The sequence below is a fragment of the Rutidosis leptorrhynchoides genome, chromosome 2 (assembly GCF_046630445.1).
Source record: "Rutidosis leptorrhynchoides isolate AG116_Rl617_1_P2 chromosome 2, CSIRO_AGI_Rlap_v1, whole genome shotgun sequence".
Lineage (NCBI taxonomy): Eukaryota > Viridiplantae > Streptophyta > Magnoliopsida > Asterales > Asteraceae > Rutidosis > Rutidosis leptorrhynchoides.
The window spans coordinates 156,860,591-156,878,831 of NC_092334.1; positions in this window are offsets into that span (position 1 = coordinate 156,860,591).

An 18,241-nucleotide genomic window follows, 5' to 3' on the forward strand; every position below is an offset into this window, starting at 1 on the left:
CAGAACCATGTTATGTCAATTAAATGTTGTACTAAGGTTCTGGGCAGAAGCAGTTAATACATCATGTTTTACTCAAAACATATCCTTGATTGTGAAGAAACATGGCAAAACTCCCTATGAGTTATACCATAAAAAGGTGCCTACTATTCATTACTTCCATGTATTTGGGTGTAAGTGCTATATTTTAAATCAAAGAGATCAGCTTGAAAAGATGAGGCCAAAATCTGATGAAGGTGTGTTCATGGGATATTCTTCTGTATCTAAAGCTTATAGAGTATATAATCAGAGGAGAATGAAGATTGAAGAATCCATTAATGTTTCTTTTGATGAAAGTTCTATAGAAATGGATCAGTCATCCAGCACTGAGCAATCTGCACTTGGTGAATTGTCAAATTTAATTTCTGGAAACAGTGTTCAGACTCTAGATTCAGAGTCTGAGTCTGATGAACCTAATTTGTCTGGGTTGAAAAATGATTCTGCAGATAATTCTCATACAAAAGAAGTTCCACAAGAAGATGAGTCTGTTGTTATTCAAGAGGGTGATCAGTCATCAAATACCACCTTGGATCCTGCTGTTCCTACTAGAAAATATCTAGAAATATAGTTCCTCCAAAGCATCTTGAGGATTATGTTGTGGATTCTATTGGTTTGCCTAAACCTAGCTCTTCTTCTCAGACACCTGTGTCTGACTTTGCTATTGCAAACTATTGCTTCTTTTCTTGTTTTCTTTCACTAATTGAGCCCAAAGAAGTTTATGAAGCATTGGCTGACAATGATTGGGTTGAGGCTATGACTGAAGAGTTGACAGAATTTGAAAGGAATGATGTATGGGAGTTGGTTCCAAAACCTGCTGGTAAAACTGCTATTGGCACTAAATGGGTTTACAGAAACAAGGTTGATAAAGATGGTATTGTTATTAGAAATAAAGCAAGGTTAGTGGCTCAAGGGTATAGACAAGAAGAAAGAATAGATTATGATGAGACTTTTGCTCCTGTTGCTAGAATTGAAGCTATTAGACTGTTTCTGGCATATGTTGCACACAAAGATTTTAAGGTGTTTCAAATGGATGTGAAGAGTGCTTTTCTGAATGGTAAATTGCAAGAAGAGGTGTATGTGAAACAACCTCCTGGTTTTGTAAGTAAGAAATTTCCTAAGCATGTTTACAGATTGAAGAAAGCATTGTATGGTCTGAAGCAAGATCCCAGAGCCTGGTATGATACCTTGTCAACATTTCTTCTAGAAAAGAATTTTTTTAGAGGAGCCATTGACAAGACTTTATTTATCAAAAAGGACAAATGTGATGTGTTACTTGTTCAAATTTATGTTGATGACATTATTTTTGGGTCTACTAATCCACACTTAAGAAAATGGTTTTCTGACATTATGTCTGAAGAGTATAGAATGAGCAATTTATGTACTTTAAACTATTTTCTTGGGTTGCAAATTAAACAGAGTTCTGAAGACATTTTTATTAACCAAAGTAACTACATTTCTGACATGTTAACTAAATTTGGTTTTAAAAATTGTTCTACTTTGAGAACTCCAATGAGTGTTTCTGAAAAGCTTGATAAAGATGAATCTGGAAAACTCACTTATCAATCAACCTATAGAGGTATGATTGGATCTTTGCTATACTTAACTGCTAGTAGACCTGATATAATGTTTGCTACATGCCTTTGTGCACGTTACCAATCAGATCCTAGGGAGTCTCATTATAAAGTTGTGAAAAGAATTTTTAGGTACTTAAAAGGTACCCCTAACCTGAGTCTTTGGTATTCTAAAGACTCAGGGTTTGATCTAATTGGTTACACAGATGCAGACTATGCAGGTTGCAAATTAGACAGAAAGAGCACTTCTGGTGGATGTCAATTGCTAGGTGGAAAATTGGTCAGCTGGACTAGCAAAAAGCAGAATTCTGTGGCCACTTCCACAGCAGAAGCTGAATATGTTGCTGCAGGAAGTTGTTGTGCTTAATTACTTTGGATGCAACATCAACTTTTGGATTTTGGGTTAACATTAACCAAAACTCCAATAATGTGTGATAATGAAAGTGCAATTGCTATTACTGAGAATCCAGTGTTTCACTCCAGAACCAAGCATATAGAGATCAGATATCATTTTATAAGAGATTGTGTTGAGAAGGGCAAAGTGGTCTTGAAGCATATTATATACCTATATCTAAAAGATAAAGTCGAAATGAATAGTACTATTCATTTTTCTACTTTTCGCAAACTTAACCCCTTAACTTTCATTAAAATACAAATCGTACCCCCACTTTATACGTATATTTTTCCCTAAATTTCACAAGCTTAACCCCCTAACTTTTATTAAAATACAAATCGAACCCCCACTTTACTAACTTTTTTTTTTACTAATATTCAATTTTCACAAACTTAACCCCCTAACTTTTATTAAAATACAAATCGAACCCCCACTTTATACGTAAAGTTTTTTCAAATTTCACAAACTTAACCCACTAACTTTTATTAAAATACAAATCGAACCCCCACTTTACTAACTTTTTTTTTTAAATAAAACCCGAACGCTAAAAGAAGCAACTTTTACAAAAGGAACAACCCTTCAATGTTATGTCGAAAAAAATTCTTTTTTACAAAATAGATCAAGACTTTTTTTTTTAACTCGCATTCAAAACGGAGCCCCCGGCGCGAAGCGAGGGCTCCACAACTAGTTGGTACTAAAGATCCACTAGCAGATATTTTTACTAAAGCACTTCCTGAATAAAGGCACTTTTATCTTCTTAAACAACTTGGGATGTTAAATCCATCTGTTGAAATGTTGTCAAGTGAAGATACTCTTTAAATTGTTGTTGTAAAAAAAAAAAAAAAAAAAAAAAGTTTAGAGTCTGGATTACGTTATTTTCAGAGTCTGGGTAACAACAAATTATTCAGGGTCTGGAAAGATTTTCTCTCCTGGTGTATTTTTGGTGTATATTTGTTTCTTTATTTTTTTTTTCCTTAAATTTTTTCTTTTCTTTAGTAAAAAGAGTTATTTTACAAAGGGGTATACGGTAATTTCTTTTGAGGGTTAAAAGTAACTTTTTGAAATTTTGTCAGGATATAAAAATCCCTCCTCCTCTTCAAATCGATTTTTATTCAAACCCTAATCCCTCTTTCGATCATCATCTTCAAAATTCCCTCAGTTTTTCAGAGTTTTCTTATTCACGAAGCTAAATGGCAAGATCAAAGTACATTCCATTCGTTCTAGTTCCTACTGCTAACATGGTTCGTGCTACAGAGATCAAAGGGAACAAGGATGTTATGGTTTCAGCTAATAACAGAGTTGCATGTGATTCGATTCCAGAGAATTTTGCTAACGAAGGCTATGAAGAGTTGATTCAGTTTATGCACAATCATCCTCTAAAGGATGCTTTCTTTAAAACGACAACTATGTTTCCAGAGTTGCATGCAGAATTTTGGTATACTTGTGTTGGAAACAGGGAGGCACGAACAATCACTGGCACATATCGCAATGGTAACAATACTTTAGTTCTTACTGAGAATCATTTACGATTAGCTTTGAATCTACCTATGCGTGATGATTTTGTTAGAACAGTTTCCAAGTCTGCTGCAAGGTTGTGTTTTAATTTAGTTGGTCAACCTTTGACTGACTCATCTGTTAAGACTAGTATGTTTACACCAAGGTGGATGTTTGTGTTATCAAATGTTATTAGAAGCTTGAGTTTTAAATGTGGGAGCTTGACAGAGATCAATGATTTTGAAGCTTATTTGTTTCATGCCATAGTGACAGGAAGAAACATTGATTTTTCTCGCTTGTATTTTAATGAGTTGTTGGTTCTTACTGAGAAAACACCAAGGGATCATAATGTTCCTTTTATAAGGCTTTTGAGTCTAATGATTGAACAAGCTATGCATCCAGATTTGTATGATGGTCTAAAGGTGTTAAGAGTGTATGAGTATACAGCTTTTCCTGAATGCAGTTCAAGAATGTTTCATAGCCATATCAACAATGATAATGAAGTTGCTCTCACTCCAGCAATGATGCAATGGGTCAACATTGGTCAAGCTGATCAACCTATAGCTCCTGAGCAATCAGGATCTGCAGGGGCATCTCCTTCAGGGTCTGAGCAATCAGGGTCTGTAGGAGATCACAACAATGATCAACCAATCATAGAGTCTGAGCACTCAGATTCTACCCCCCCAGTCACTCCACCCCATGTTGTTCAACAATTTGAGCAGCCTGAAGGTATGAATGAGGAACACCAACTTATTTCAAACCCACCTTCTCCCACTGCTAATGAACAAGATCTCCAAACAACCAACCAACCTTGTGAGCTCACCAGCTCATATTGAGAATGTCTCCAAACTTGAAAACCTAGTTGATTTAGCACTCATGGATTCACATCAACAATCCATTAGGCAAGGTGCTACTAGTACAACTCCATCACCTCTGCTAGAGGTTGGTGAGGGGAGTACTTTGACCTAACCTAAACCTGTTAGGTTAGTGAGCTTGGATTCCCATATTACAGTTGCTGAGAAAACCCCCTCAGTTAACTTAACTACAGAAGTCCCAATCCTGGACTCAAGCAACCAAATTCAGAACCCAGTTACAATGGCTAAGCCTACAATTACCCCAGACACAAGTCTGCCACTTCTCCCTCCAGATGTTCCATCCTTACACTTACTTGCACAGGCTGCCAATGTTTCATCTATGTCACAGGATGAAATACAGGTCTCAAACCCTTCTATGTCCAGGGATCGCCCTACTTATCAACAGGAAGGTTGTGAGGACATGCAAACCTTACCCCTAACCATTGGTAACTCTTCCCAGACTGAGGCATCAGTCAATGTGGTTGGTCTGAACCAGGCTTTGACTACTTTGGCTAAGAAGTTTGATGACAAGCTTTTGGGTGTGCAGTCTCAATTTGATAAAATTAATCTCCACTTGAATAATAATTTTGTTTCTAAGCATGAGTTGATGGAGGTCAGGAGGATGGTAGGGGATATACAGGGTTTGGGTGGTTCTAGTGATGCAGTGGGTGTAGGAGATATTAGTGATAGATTGAATGCTTTAGAAAAGAAGTTGGAAGGTGTTGATGAAATCAAGCAATGTTTTACAGGTTTTGCTTCTGATGTTAAGTCACTCCAAGAACAACAAGCTGAGATTTGGAAGTTTTTGTCTACTCTCTCTGTGGATGATGTCAAAAAGGGGGAGAAAAGGAAAAGGTTAGATGGTGAAAGCATTGATGGGGAGTCATCAAAGAGAGCACAGGTTGAGGGGGAGCAACAGATTCAGGGAGAGGATGCTGATAGAGTTGAAACTCAAGTGATTATTGGTGATGATACTCAAATGGTTGATACTCAGGTGGTTGCTAGTCATATTCAAACAGGTGGTGTTAGTAATTATCAGGAGAATGCTATTGTTGTTGCTGCTATGCAAGATAAATTAAGGGCCCAGATGAACAAAAGATTTAAATTCAGAAGGTATGAAGGTGATGTGGTCAAGGTTGAAATTGATAAATCAGAGCTTGAAGGTGTAACTTTGTTGTTAACTATGACACACTTATCTGATAGGAGGTTAAGAGTTAAGTTGAACCAAATTGTTCGTTTAGGGTTCTGTGAATGGAAATGGTTAGCTGTGTGTATCCAAGAGTGTGTAGATGATCAAGCTATAGTGCAAGAAGTGTTGAAGAGGGTATCTAGTTTGGTACAATTAGTATTTGAAGAAGGGTTTATAAGTTTCAAGGATTATGAGATATTTTGTGGGATGTTTGATCAAGAGATGAAGGAGAGGAGAGTTAAGGGTCATGTAGAAAGGTATGCTGTTCCAGAGCATTTAGAATTTGTTGATGAAAGGTATATTGACTATTTAGATGCCTTAATTTTCAAAACAAATGGAAATCAAAGGATGATGATGAGAGTTGATCAGTTTGAAGGAGTTGGTATTGAGCTGTTGATTGGTTTGTTGACTAGATGTGTGACAGAGCAGACTTATCCTTTCAGAGTTAAATTGGTGAATCACTTGTATAGTAAGCTTTCCATGTTGAAGAAAATTAAGTTTATGAAGAGCAAGTGCAGGTTGATTGAAAGAGAGTTTGCAGAATTGAACAAGTAGATGAACAGGTGGTTTTGACATCATCAGATAGGGGGAGATTGTTGGAAAAATAATCTGATGAGTCAAAAACATTTTGCAGGTTTTTAGAATCTGAAGTTGTAGAGTCTGAAGTTGCAGATTCTGATATTTGGTGAAGTCAACATTTTGGTTTTCTTGGTGGCTAAGATAAGGAGGATTTTGGAGATATGTTTAAATATTTAGAAGATACGTTTTGATTCTGTCTTATCTCCAGAAGATAAACTTTTGAAGTGATTTGAATATTTGTTAAGTTTAGAGTTTATCTTTTTCTTATTATTAGTGAAGTTGTTTAGGAAACCAAATCTTCATATTTGATTTTAAAACTGTATAAATAGAGGCTACGGTCTAGCCTTGTAATGCATCTTTTGCACGATTAATATTATCTTTCATATATCTTCATATCGTGTTCTCTCAATTATTGTTCTTATAATTCATATTTATTATTCAATTGAGAGTCTGGTGTTCATAGATCAAATACTGTGAACTAATAAATATGTTACATATATTCTAGCAAATGGTTACTTTAACCTACATACCCATTAAATTGGTCATGAGAAAACGTTTAATTCCATAAAGTTCATTGGGCCGAAGGTTCACTATCCCGTTTATAGCGTGCAAATACGACCTCTGATATGAAGTAGCTGAAAACGATACATATAGTTCGTATATAAACATGGTCAAACTTAAAAGAAATTAAAATAGCAACCAAAGAAAAGAAAAAAAGTCAACCTGGGTTTGCTAGTACAAGTATCAAGTCAATTGTAGGATTTCGAGCAGCGACTGAAAGTGCTAAAGCCCCACCAAAAGATTCTCCAAGTATATAAATTGGCTTATTTGGAGATAAAGTGTGCTCAATCCTCACAGTTTCTTCCACAAATTCAATCAAGCCTTCATACAAATTAGGTTGTTTATGAAAATACATTACACTAAAGTTTGCTAAATTTGCATCTTTAAAAAAAGAGAATTGGTGTCTGACATCAATCTATATTCGATGGTGTAAAATTGATTATTCAGTGCAGAAGGCTGGCTACAAATTTACATGTTGAAGAAAGGATCAAACAAAACCAGAGTAAAAAGATAAACACAAGTGAAGACATCAACAACCTTTTAATGGTGTTCGATCCCACACGGGAATATGTAAACATTGAACATGAAAGACCCTGTCATTAAAATTAAAAATAAGGATCAATAAGAATGTATGCATTTAAAAGATAATATTTGAAACATATTATTAAACTAGTGTGAATCAATCAAATTTTTTAATGTAATTTACACATTGTGTATACGGATAAGTTTTTAGGGGACATTGTATAGTAGCTCATTTTTCTGAAATCTCTGCAATTTTCATGGATGTTTGGCGACACGAACATACATTCGTTATTAAATAATTTATATAACCCTATTAGAAATAAGTCATATAACACAATATTTAATTTAATTTAATTTAATACTCAAACAGCTGATATATGAGCAATTGCAAATTTAAAACTCACTTTCCAAGAGCTTTTTCATGGACAACAAGGCCAGCACCGGTCCCATCTATTCCTACACAAAGTGTCACTCCATATAAGAACATAGCAAAAGACCGTTTAGGAATAACAATGAAAAAAATATATAAGCATAAATACTGATACATAATTAATATTCATCATGAATTAATTTGTGTAATGATGAATACATTATTATGTACCAATCAAACACCATTTACCAGGTAAATATAAGAGAACTGGTGAATCAGATAATGGTTTGCCACATGAAACAGGGCAAAACCACCTAGGGGGCCCACCATCACTTTTTATTAAATCCATGGATAGACTAATGCCATCCCTCTGTGTTTGTGACCCATAACCATCATCCCACAAAGGTTTCAACTCATTTTTTATATTCATTTTTCCACCACCTTTAAAACAACCTTTATTGATTTTAACTGAACGCAACCTATGGTTCATGTTAAGAGCAAAAAGGTTTGACAATGGAAAACTTGAATTGCTTGTAATTATGGGCATTGTAGACAACTTCCACAAACAATAATCAAATTCAAAATCAAGATTCTTCTTTATGCATGAAGATTTCAGACAAGTTTATATGTGTATACGTTTTTAACTAATTAACTAATAAGAAACCCAAAAGGAGAGTGTAAGTAACGTATACAAATGAACTAGGGAACATAATGAAACGTGGGTTTTGTGTATCATTCAATATGTATGACATAAGAAATATCATTACATGTAGTAAGTAGGTAAAAAGTAGATATAAGAATCTGAACCTGGAAATCTACTATTGAATTACTATTACTATTCAACAAATAACAGGAACATAATAATTAACATATATATAAAACTTCTCTATTTTCCTGAAATTTTTGAATGACGAATTTGACGGCACGTAAGAGTCTATAAGACGAAAAAGTTGATTTTTTGTCAGAGGCGTAATTTTACAAAATTCTTATTGATGGCATCGGACCAGAATTCAATGACCAAACATAAAAACCAGGGAATTGAAAAATAAAGACATTCACTTTCGAAAGTTGATAGCTAACCTGACCTTTAAGAGTTCTTGAATCCAGCATTAACCAATCATTTCTTTATTGGTTAAACAAGATAACAACCAGGGGCGAAAATATGTTGGGGGGAGCTCCCCCAGTGGATTTTCAATTTTTTAGTGCAAGAATTTTGAATTTTTCAATTTTGCCCAAAAGTCTCCATATTGGGGCACCATATTTTGCTCAAAAACATCCATATTTTGCCAAAAACCTCCATATATTGCCTTAAAAAAGTTGTTACGCTTTTAAAAAAGTTTTCACCTCCGGTGAAAAAAATTCCTACTTCCGCCGCTGATAACAACGCTTTTACTCTATAGCCCCACCCTTCTTTGAAGTTTCTAGTGTTATCCCGCCTTCGAACATAACATATGCTCATCTCCATAATTTCAAGAATGTCGTCTGAGGTGTTTAGGTTTTCTCGCTGTCATTCGATAAACCTTGTCAAGATAAACAGTGAATAGTGAACATCCATTTTTACAATACAGTCAGTACAAATGAAGCTTATACATGGTAACTCTATAATAATCAAAACCTAATACTAGTAATACATATTTCCCTAAAACAATCAAACCCTAATAGTTATACATACCATAAATTTAGCATTTAGCATAAATTATAAAACTTGGCATAAAATTCAATATCTAGCACAAAAATTTCGTATAAATGATTAAAACTTTTAGCACAACATCAAACCCTAACTGTATAATACAGAGTACACACATATTTTAGCGTAAACTATAACGCGTCGCAAAAAAAAAAAAAAAAAAAAAAAAAAAATGGAAGTATAGAACTTTAAAATCTCGCACAAAATATAAATTGTGGATAAAATCGAAGCTTTGTAATCAGTTAGTTACCTGTAGAGTGAGAGGAACTGAATAAACTGGTGCAAGTTTGTGTTTATAAAATCTAAAGCAAGAAGAAGCAAGGATAGATGGAAATGGATTCTTGAACCAGAGGATACTTCAAGTACTGGTATGCTCTCGCATACCTCTCTCTCTTCCCCTTTGTACTAATTTTTTTGATACTATTGGGTCGTGTGTTGAGGACGTGGGTTGCTTTTTGTACTTTATTGATGAATAGGACGTGTGGGTTAGTTGTGCGGATTAGTGGTGGTGTGGGTTGATGGTGTGGATGGGTTAGTGGAATGCTGATGTGACATTTAATTTTTAATTTTTGTGTTTTATTTAATTATTTTATATTATTTTTTGTATTTAATTAATATTTTAAAAGTATATTTTAATTACAACGGCTATATTTTGAAATTTTTTTTTTCTAACAGCTAGATTCCTCCACTTCCTCCCCTATATATACAACCCCATTTCTCAAATCATAACACACACACTTCATATCTTCTAAAACTCTCAAATCATAAACACACACACACTTCGAAATGAACCCGTTGAATGTTATTGTTAAAGTTTACTACGGAGGTGAATTTGATAGCGAAATGAGGAATTATACCGAGTATGAAACACGAGATTATTACATGGATGTTCATAAGTGTCCAAGTTATATGTGTTTGCTTGAGTTGCTACAGCGAGACATTAACTACCTCACTAGACAAATCTGGTTTTTCAAAAAACCCAACGCTCGTGCCTCGTTACTAGAAGAATATCACGATTGGTTTGGTGCGATTGAGCGAGCCTTGTTACATAACCAACCAATTAACCTTTACACTGAATGGATTGATGAAAGCTACGCCATTTCTGCAAGTAAAGATGGAGCTGCTCCTGAATCTCCAGGGTTTCAGCAACACGATCCACGTGAATTCGAAGATTGATGAATGTGTTCGTTGAAAATAGCCGTTAGGAAATTATGTTGTTGTTTTTTTTTTAGAAATAATGTAATCGTTTAAGTAATATTGAAATAAACGGCTATATTGAAATAAACGGCTAAAATAGAAAACAATTCATTACATAATTATAAATTCACTAAACATAACATACAATAATTGAACTTACTTAAACGAAACATTACATAATTATAAATTCACTAAACGAAACTACTCATCATTAGCAGTACGAAAGTAAGGGGATAAGTTCCAAACGTGCTCGGTTAAATCTGCTTCTAACTTTCTGTGAACTTGCCTATCTCTTATTTCCTTAACCCTTGCATCTCGATCCCTCAAATCCCTTTGTAACCGTCGTGGTGGGTTCCTTTCTATCATTCTTTCTTCTCTCCTACCTATAACAAATCCGTTATTTTCTTGAATCATGTTATGTAATACGAGACAGGCATACATATGTCTTCTAATTTTGTTGAAGTCCAAAGATCTTGCCGGTGTTTTTAACATTGCAAATCTACCCTGTAATACTCCAAATGCACGCTCAATATCTTTTCTGGCACTTTATTGAAACCGTTTAAATTTTTTTCGCGGTTCGTCAGTAGGAGAATGGGGTGCTTTGGCCAACATAGCCCAATCAGGGTATATACCATCACCTAGGTAATACCCTTTATCGTAGTGATGCCCATTTACATCAAATGGTGAAGGAGGAGCGGTGCCGTCCTTTATACTGTTGAACAACGGTGAGGCATTTAAAACGTTAATGTCGTTGTTTGCACCTGCCATACCAAAGAATCCATGCCATATCCACAAATCTTGAGATGCGACTGCTTCAAGCATAAAGGATGGTCCCTTTTTTATCACCTCTAGTATATTGTCCTTGCCACGCAACAGGACAATTCTTCCACTTCCAGTGCATACAATCAATACTACCAAGCATACCGGGTAAACCATGTTTTTGGGCGTGAAAATTATTGTTATGCATACCGGGTAAACCATGTTTTTGGGCGTGAAAATTATTGTCATACCCCCAAATAGGGTCGGGGAAATATGACTTCACAATATCACAACACAAGTATGTATAAACGAGAACGACTCTAAATGAGACGTTTTATAACAAAATTTGAATTGCAGCGGAAACACAATAATGTTTTACATAATGAAATTCATATGTAAATAACAAATGATAAGTCTAATATGCGGACTCCAATGCAACAGCTAACTAAGCATCATAGGGCAGCACACAAGCTAATCATCACCTGAGACAAACATGCTTAAAGTGTCAACACAAAGGTTGAGTGAACATCATAGGTTTAACAATTATAATAAGTTTTAGACCACAAGATTTAATTCAAAATATCAAAAAATTCAATATGCCATGAGTTATAATATCGAACTAAACATTAACCCCTGACACTGTACGGGTGTCGGCAATCATTATTATGTACCCCCTTGACGATCACGCCAATGGGTAGAGAGGTCACTCTCAATAGGCCTACTTACAATAATTAAGCTTGCAAAATTTCAATTCCAGCAATTAACGATATTATGGCGGGGATTTGCATGTAACAATAAATACATGTTTAATAAAAGTCTCACGAAATTGCATATCAAATAGTTTAGGTACTTGTGTCTAAATTGTAAATCATTTAAAAGCAAACATGTGTCTCACCCCAAAGTTTATAAAACAGTTAAGAAATAGTAGAAAGAGGGGCTATGAAGTTCACCTTAGTAGCAAGTAAAATATTCTACGCAAGTAGTACGAACGGAGTATGAAAACGGAGATCTCAACCTAGAGATATAACTTTTGATTAGTTAATGTCTAACAGACATAAAGTTTGTTTATTAATATAGCAACTATATTAACAGTGACCATTTTAGAGAAAAGTTCCTATTTCCCAAAAGTTTCTATATTTGGAAACCTACTATTTATGGAAAGCTTCCACTTATATTAAGTTTCTAATTTAAGAATGTTCGGGTTATAATCTTTAACAAAAATGTTGTACAATCTCGCCCAAACTTCGTTGCTAACATGCAAGTCACTCGAATGATCTATTGTTATCGAGCGGCCCAGGATCTCTTGACCAGAATCTAAGTCATGGCATTCGAGATCCACAAGCGTCCCATAATGGTACCAAGGATCACCTTAGGCCACAAGTTGCTGTGAGGTTTGTAGTCTTTGTACGCTATCTTTAATTATAACCTTCACGTTATAGTGTATACACATAACAAGTTATTAATATACTTATTAGTTATATATATATATATATATATATATATATATATATATATATATATATATATATATAGTGTGATTAAGTGATAGGTGTATTTAAGTGTTACCATATAGATAGGTGAATAAGTTATACTAATAATAGTATTATTATTTAGTTAATCAACTATTGTATATACTTATCATCATATATTTCATATATGTATAACTACGCCTATATGATACATACATATATATTTATAACTAGGTGATATATATGTATAATATATGTAAGTGTTATATATACATTAATGTAAGAGTGGTACATATATATATACTTATTACTTTTCTTATTATTTACGAACTTATTATAATACTTACATAATACACATTCATACATACATACACACGTACGTATACATACATATATACACATACATATACACGTATGTATATATCTAAATATATACACAAGCATATACCTACCTATACATATGTACATACATACGTATGCATGCATGCATGCATGTACTTTCTTTTTTATTACTTATTAATTTCTCTCATGCACATAAAAGCATAGCTTTTATTTACTAATTTTTTTTCTAGTTTATCTCATAACTTTTTATCAATCATAACCTAATAACTTATTAATCATTAACATAAAATCATAATCATAAACTAATTCCATAACTTATTCATAATAATAATCATAATTCCTAAACTCATTAACCATAATCCTTATTCTTAATAATTAACAAATTATTAATACTTCATAATCATACTTTTAACCTTATTCATAACTATTATCATTATTCATACAAAATTCATACTTTACTTTTTCAAACCATATTCAATCTTTTATTATCTTTTAACATCTTCAAATATTCATAATACTTGTTCATGTTAATCATAATCATAATATTTCATTATAACTTAACCTTATTCATAATCTTTATCTTTTAATCATGTTCATCACACTTAATACATCATGATTATTCATACTACATAACCTTTTAACCATAATAACTAAACAATTAAAGAGTATAATTAACACTAGGGTTAGGGATACCTTAACGAGATTGAGGCCAAGAAAAGATGATGATTATGATGCAAATAGAAACAGATTCACAGCAGCAACAAATCACGACCAATCGAACGGGTTTTGGGTCTTCTTTGGTCACGTACACAAGCAAAAAATAGCAGCAAAACAGGAGCACTTTGGGAACGTTTTGGGTGGCGTTTACAGCAGCAAAAACCCGTTGCAATTTGTGGCGGTTTGGTGGTCGAACTCAGCTGAAAGAGAAGCGGGTTTGGGGCTGTTGTGGCTGGCAAGTAACAGCAGAAACAGGCAGAAAAACGCAGCAATTAAAGTCGATCTTGGGGCGGTTTTAGGTGTCGAATTACAGCAGTAAAAGGAGCAAAAAAAGTCGACTTGAAGGGCTGTTTGAGTGGCGATTTTACAGCTGCAATTAGCAGCCTGTTATGGCTCGAAAAAGAAAGCAGAATCAGCAGCAGAACGGTGGCGAACTAGGCTGTTTGGAGGGCTGTTTGGGCGACGAATGCAGGCTGTTTCGGGAGGGTTTAAATGTCGACTGCAAGGGCTGTTTTTGAGTGCTGTTTTTAGTCGACAAAAGGTGGTGATGATGTTGGATAACCTGTCGACTACAAGCAACAAGAGGGAGGAAACTTGGGTGATTTTTGGAATACAATTCATGAATGAGAAATCTAGGAGTTAAGGGATCCTTTTATAATGTGTGGATTAGAGTCCTAATCTCCTTAGGATTATTAGAGTTTACTTGATAACCAAGCACTTGGATTAGATTGGGATGTAAGTATTAGAGATGGGTTAGGATTAGATTAGCTCAGGGATCAAGTATTTTCCTTTTAATTTTTTTTATACCTTAGCCAAAATTCTTTATCTTTATATTAATATATATTTATATATTTTTTTTCGGCATTTAATTTAATTATATATATTTTATATACTTTTTTTTAGTTACTTTTACTTAAAATACATTTTGTGTAATCTTTTATTTATTGGTCCATGTCTTTTATTAACATTTAGTTTTTATTAGTTTTTTATTTATTTATAAATGTCACAATTAATTTATTTACATATAGTTTATATTATTAATTTAATATTAGGGTTAGGGTTTACAAGCTTAGGGTTTTAATTAATATCTGAGGTTGAGGTTTTTAGGTTACAAACATTAATTTACAGAGCGTTTAATTACTCGGGCACTTATTATATCTGAATAACAACCCTAATTATAATGCACAAACAATCAATGAACCCTAAGGGCATTGTTGTCATTTCATGAAGGAAAAATGAGGGTTGTTATAGTACCTCCCCGTTAATTTAAACTTCGTCCCAAAGTTTCAGGTAGACTTCCCGGATGCATCGGCGTTTGAGAAAAGATGAGGATATTTTCGCTTCATTTGGTCTTTACGTTCCCAGGTATACTCGGGGCCATCGCGTGAATTCCAACGGATCCGTTCTATAGAAATATTTTCATGTTCTAAGCATTTGAATCTTATGACCCTTCACTCTTAATTCGGATACATGAAGTTTTAGAAACATTATTAAGCTCATTTAAAACCTTGAGCGTTTTATGCCACAACACTAGAGCAGACAAACAGGTAGGAGTTTGTGGATATCACAACCATGGGGTTCGATGCATGGCTTGTGTTTGTTAGAGATGGTACCAACTATCAAATTCTGGAAGGTAACCATAGAGATTCCTAATGTGAATCGACGAAAGGAGATGTCAGCTGAGCAGTCAATAATCAGACTTATATGCAAAGCAAGCCATAATTACTAAAATGCCCTCAGAATGGTATTAGTGATTAATGAGAGATATCGATCAGTATATTATAATACATACGAACTTATACTTGCAGAAAGCATCTTATGATCATGATTATAGCTATATGTTGAAAAGAGGTCGAAATTTGTCTAGAATCACATCTACTTGTAACTAGCTTAGAGTAAACACATAAACATCATAAACGTTTAAGGTAACTCCTTTATATAGGATATCGAGAATCATAAGTTATATTTCTGATATGAAACCGCACGAGAGGTATGATCTCTTGATGGGAAAGACGTTCTCGCACAAATGAAGAGTCAATCTATCATTCACTTATGAGTTTAAGTGCAGATGTAAATCCTTGGCTATAAAGAATTGTTTGCAACAAGTGAGGAAATCTTCGAAAAATGCTTTCTCGTACCAAAAAGATATTAAATCATGGAATGGATGTTTTCGAAGATGTTTTAGACGTGAAATATCGGAAGTAAAATCTTCTCAATGGTCAACCTCAAAAGGAAAAATTAATGAGAAGATAGAGTTTTTGAGTGATGAATTCAATGAAAAGTTTCGAAGGACAAGAGGAATTGTGGTGTAGAATAATACGAAGAAAAAAAAAATTTGTATGGGTATGCACACAAAATTTTATGGAAGTTCGAGTTGTTTAAGGTGATAATGTAAAAAGGAACGAAATTCTTAGTAAAACTAGAGTTATGTACAACATGTACTATTTTAAGTAAAATATCTTTTGAATAAAAGAATTGATTTATAAAAGTCAAAGTATAATTTTATATGTACTAGTCAAAAATAAGTAAAGGTATATTTTATTTACTTTATTATGTAAACATATTCGATTCATAAAATTTGCACGAATGGAAGTAAATAAATTTATTTTATAAAACTTCGAGAGGGTCGCACAGTAAAATAGTGTGTGTAAAATTTTTGGTAACAAAATTTTCATATTTCGGAGGTTACAAGTTGGAAAAAGATCGACGAAGATCGGGTGAAGGTATTTTGAAAATTTCGGGTTATTTTAAGCAACAATGTTGTGAGGTAATGAAATCTATTATTTTTAAATACGGTTGTTGACTATTATTAGGGCGTATGTTCTTGGAAATTCAAAATGTTCATGTGTGAAGCTGTTGCTGACAAGTGAGATATGAATGGTAGAGTATGAGAACGTGATAGTGAATGTGGTGTTTATAATATCTTCGTTTGAATATTCAAATGAAAATCTTGCGAGTGGTTGTCGCTTATCTTAGACGGGTTTCCTAACGAGTTTATGAAAATCTACACTAGGACGTAATTTCGGATAACAGGAGACATGCTTCGAAGAAATTTCGGGGGTGTCACTTTAGGTCACTTAAGATTATGCATCATTCCTTCCAGCGAGGCGCTTGAATATTAAGCGTCAAAGATAAAGAGATAGGTTGTTTAAGAAAGAATGCAAAGTTTTACAACCTTTATGGTATAGGGGAATTGTTAATCTACTAATGGGTATGAGATAGATGGTTTTGTAGAAACGAGCTCTTTGTATATCTACAAATCGAATGATGATTACCCTTCATGTAATAACATTGAGATGAATGGCTTGAAAATTTTCTTTGATTCACTTTCTATTCCATATGTCATGATATTGGAATTTCTATATGAATTACCATAATATAATCACGTTGGCCGGACGTCATTATATTTCACTAATTCATATTTCCATTTCAATATCACTCCACAAGGTCAGGATATGTGATCAAACTTAGATAGTTGACGTTGGAATGTTGAGTAATGAGTGACATCCCTTCGCGTGAGTCAAGAATACTTTGAATCACAATGGCGAAGTCATGTCATAAGATATGTACGGATATGATAACAATCACATACTAACCGATCCTTTAGACACAGGATCAGGCAAAATGATAGGGTTTTGGCTTGATATCCTTAGGAAAAGATACAGAATATCATCAGAGGTAAAAGCAGGAAGTAAGATGAAAATAGTTTTTATAAAGATTAAGGGAAAGCGCTTAAAACTAAGGCAGGAAAGGTTATAGTCCTATAGATTGCTAAGGCACCTAACTAGCACATAAGGCACACATAAAATGCAATCATGGTTCTCTATAACAAACCCGGCTCTGATACCACTCTGTCATACCCCCAAATAGGGTCGGGGAAATATGACTTCACAATATCACAACACAAGTATGTATAAACGAGAACGACTCTAAATGAGACGTTTTATAATAAAATTTGAATTGCAGCGGAAACATAATAATTTTTTACATAATGAAATTCATATGTAAATAACAAATGGTAAGTCTAATATGCGGACTCTAATGCAACAGCTAACTAAGCATCATAGGGCAGCACACAAGCTAATCTTCACCTGAGACAAACATTTTTAAAGTATCAACACAAAGGTTGAGTGAACATCATAGGTTTAACAATTATAATAAGTTTTAGACCACAAGATTTAATTCAAAATATCAAAAAATTCAATATGCCATGAGTTATAATATCAAACTAAACATTAACCCCTGACACTGTACGGGTGTCGGCAATCATTATTATGTACCCCCTTGACGATCACGCCAATGGGTAGAGACATCACTCTCAATAGGCCTACTCACAATAACTAAGCTTGCAAAATTTCAATTTCAGTAATTAACGATATTATGGCGGGGATTTGCATGTAACAATAAATACATGTTTAATAAAAGTCTCACGAAATTGCATATCAAATAGTTTAGGTACTTGTGTCTAAATTGTAAATCATTTAAAAGCAATCATGTGTC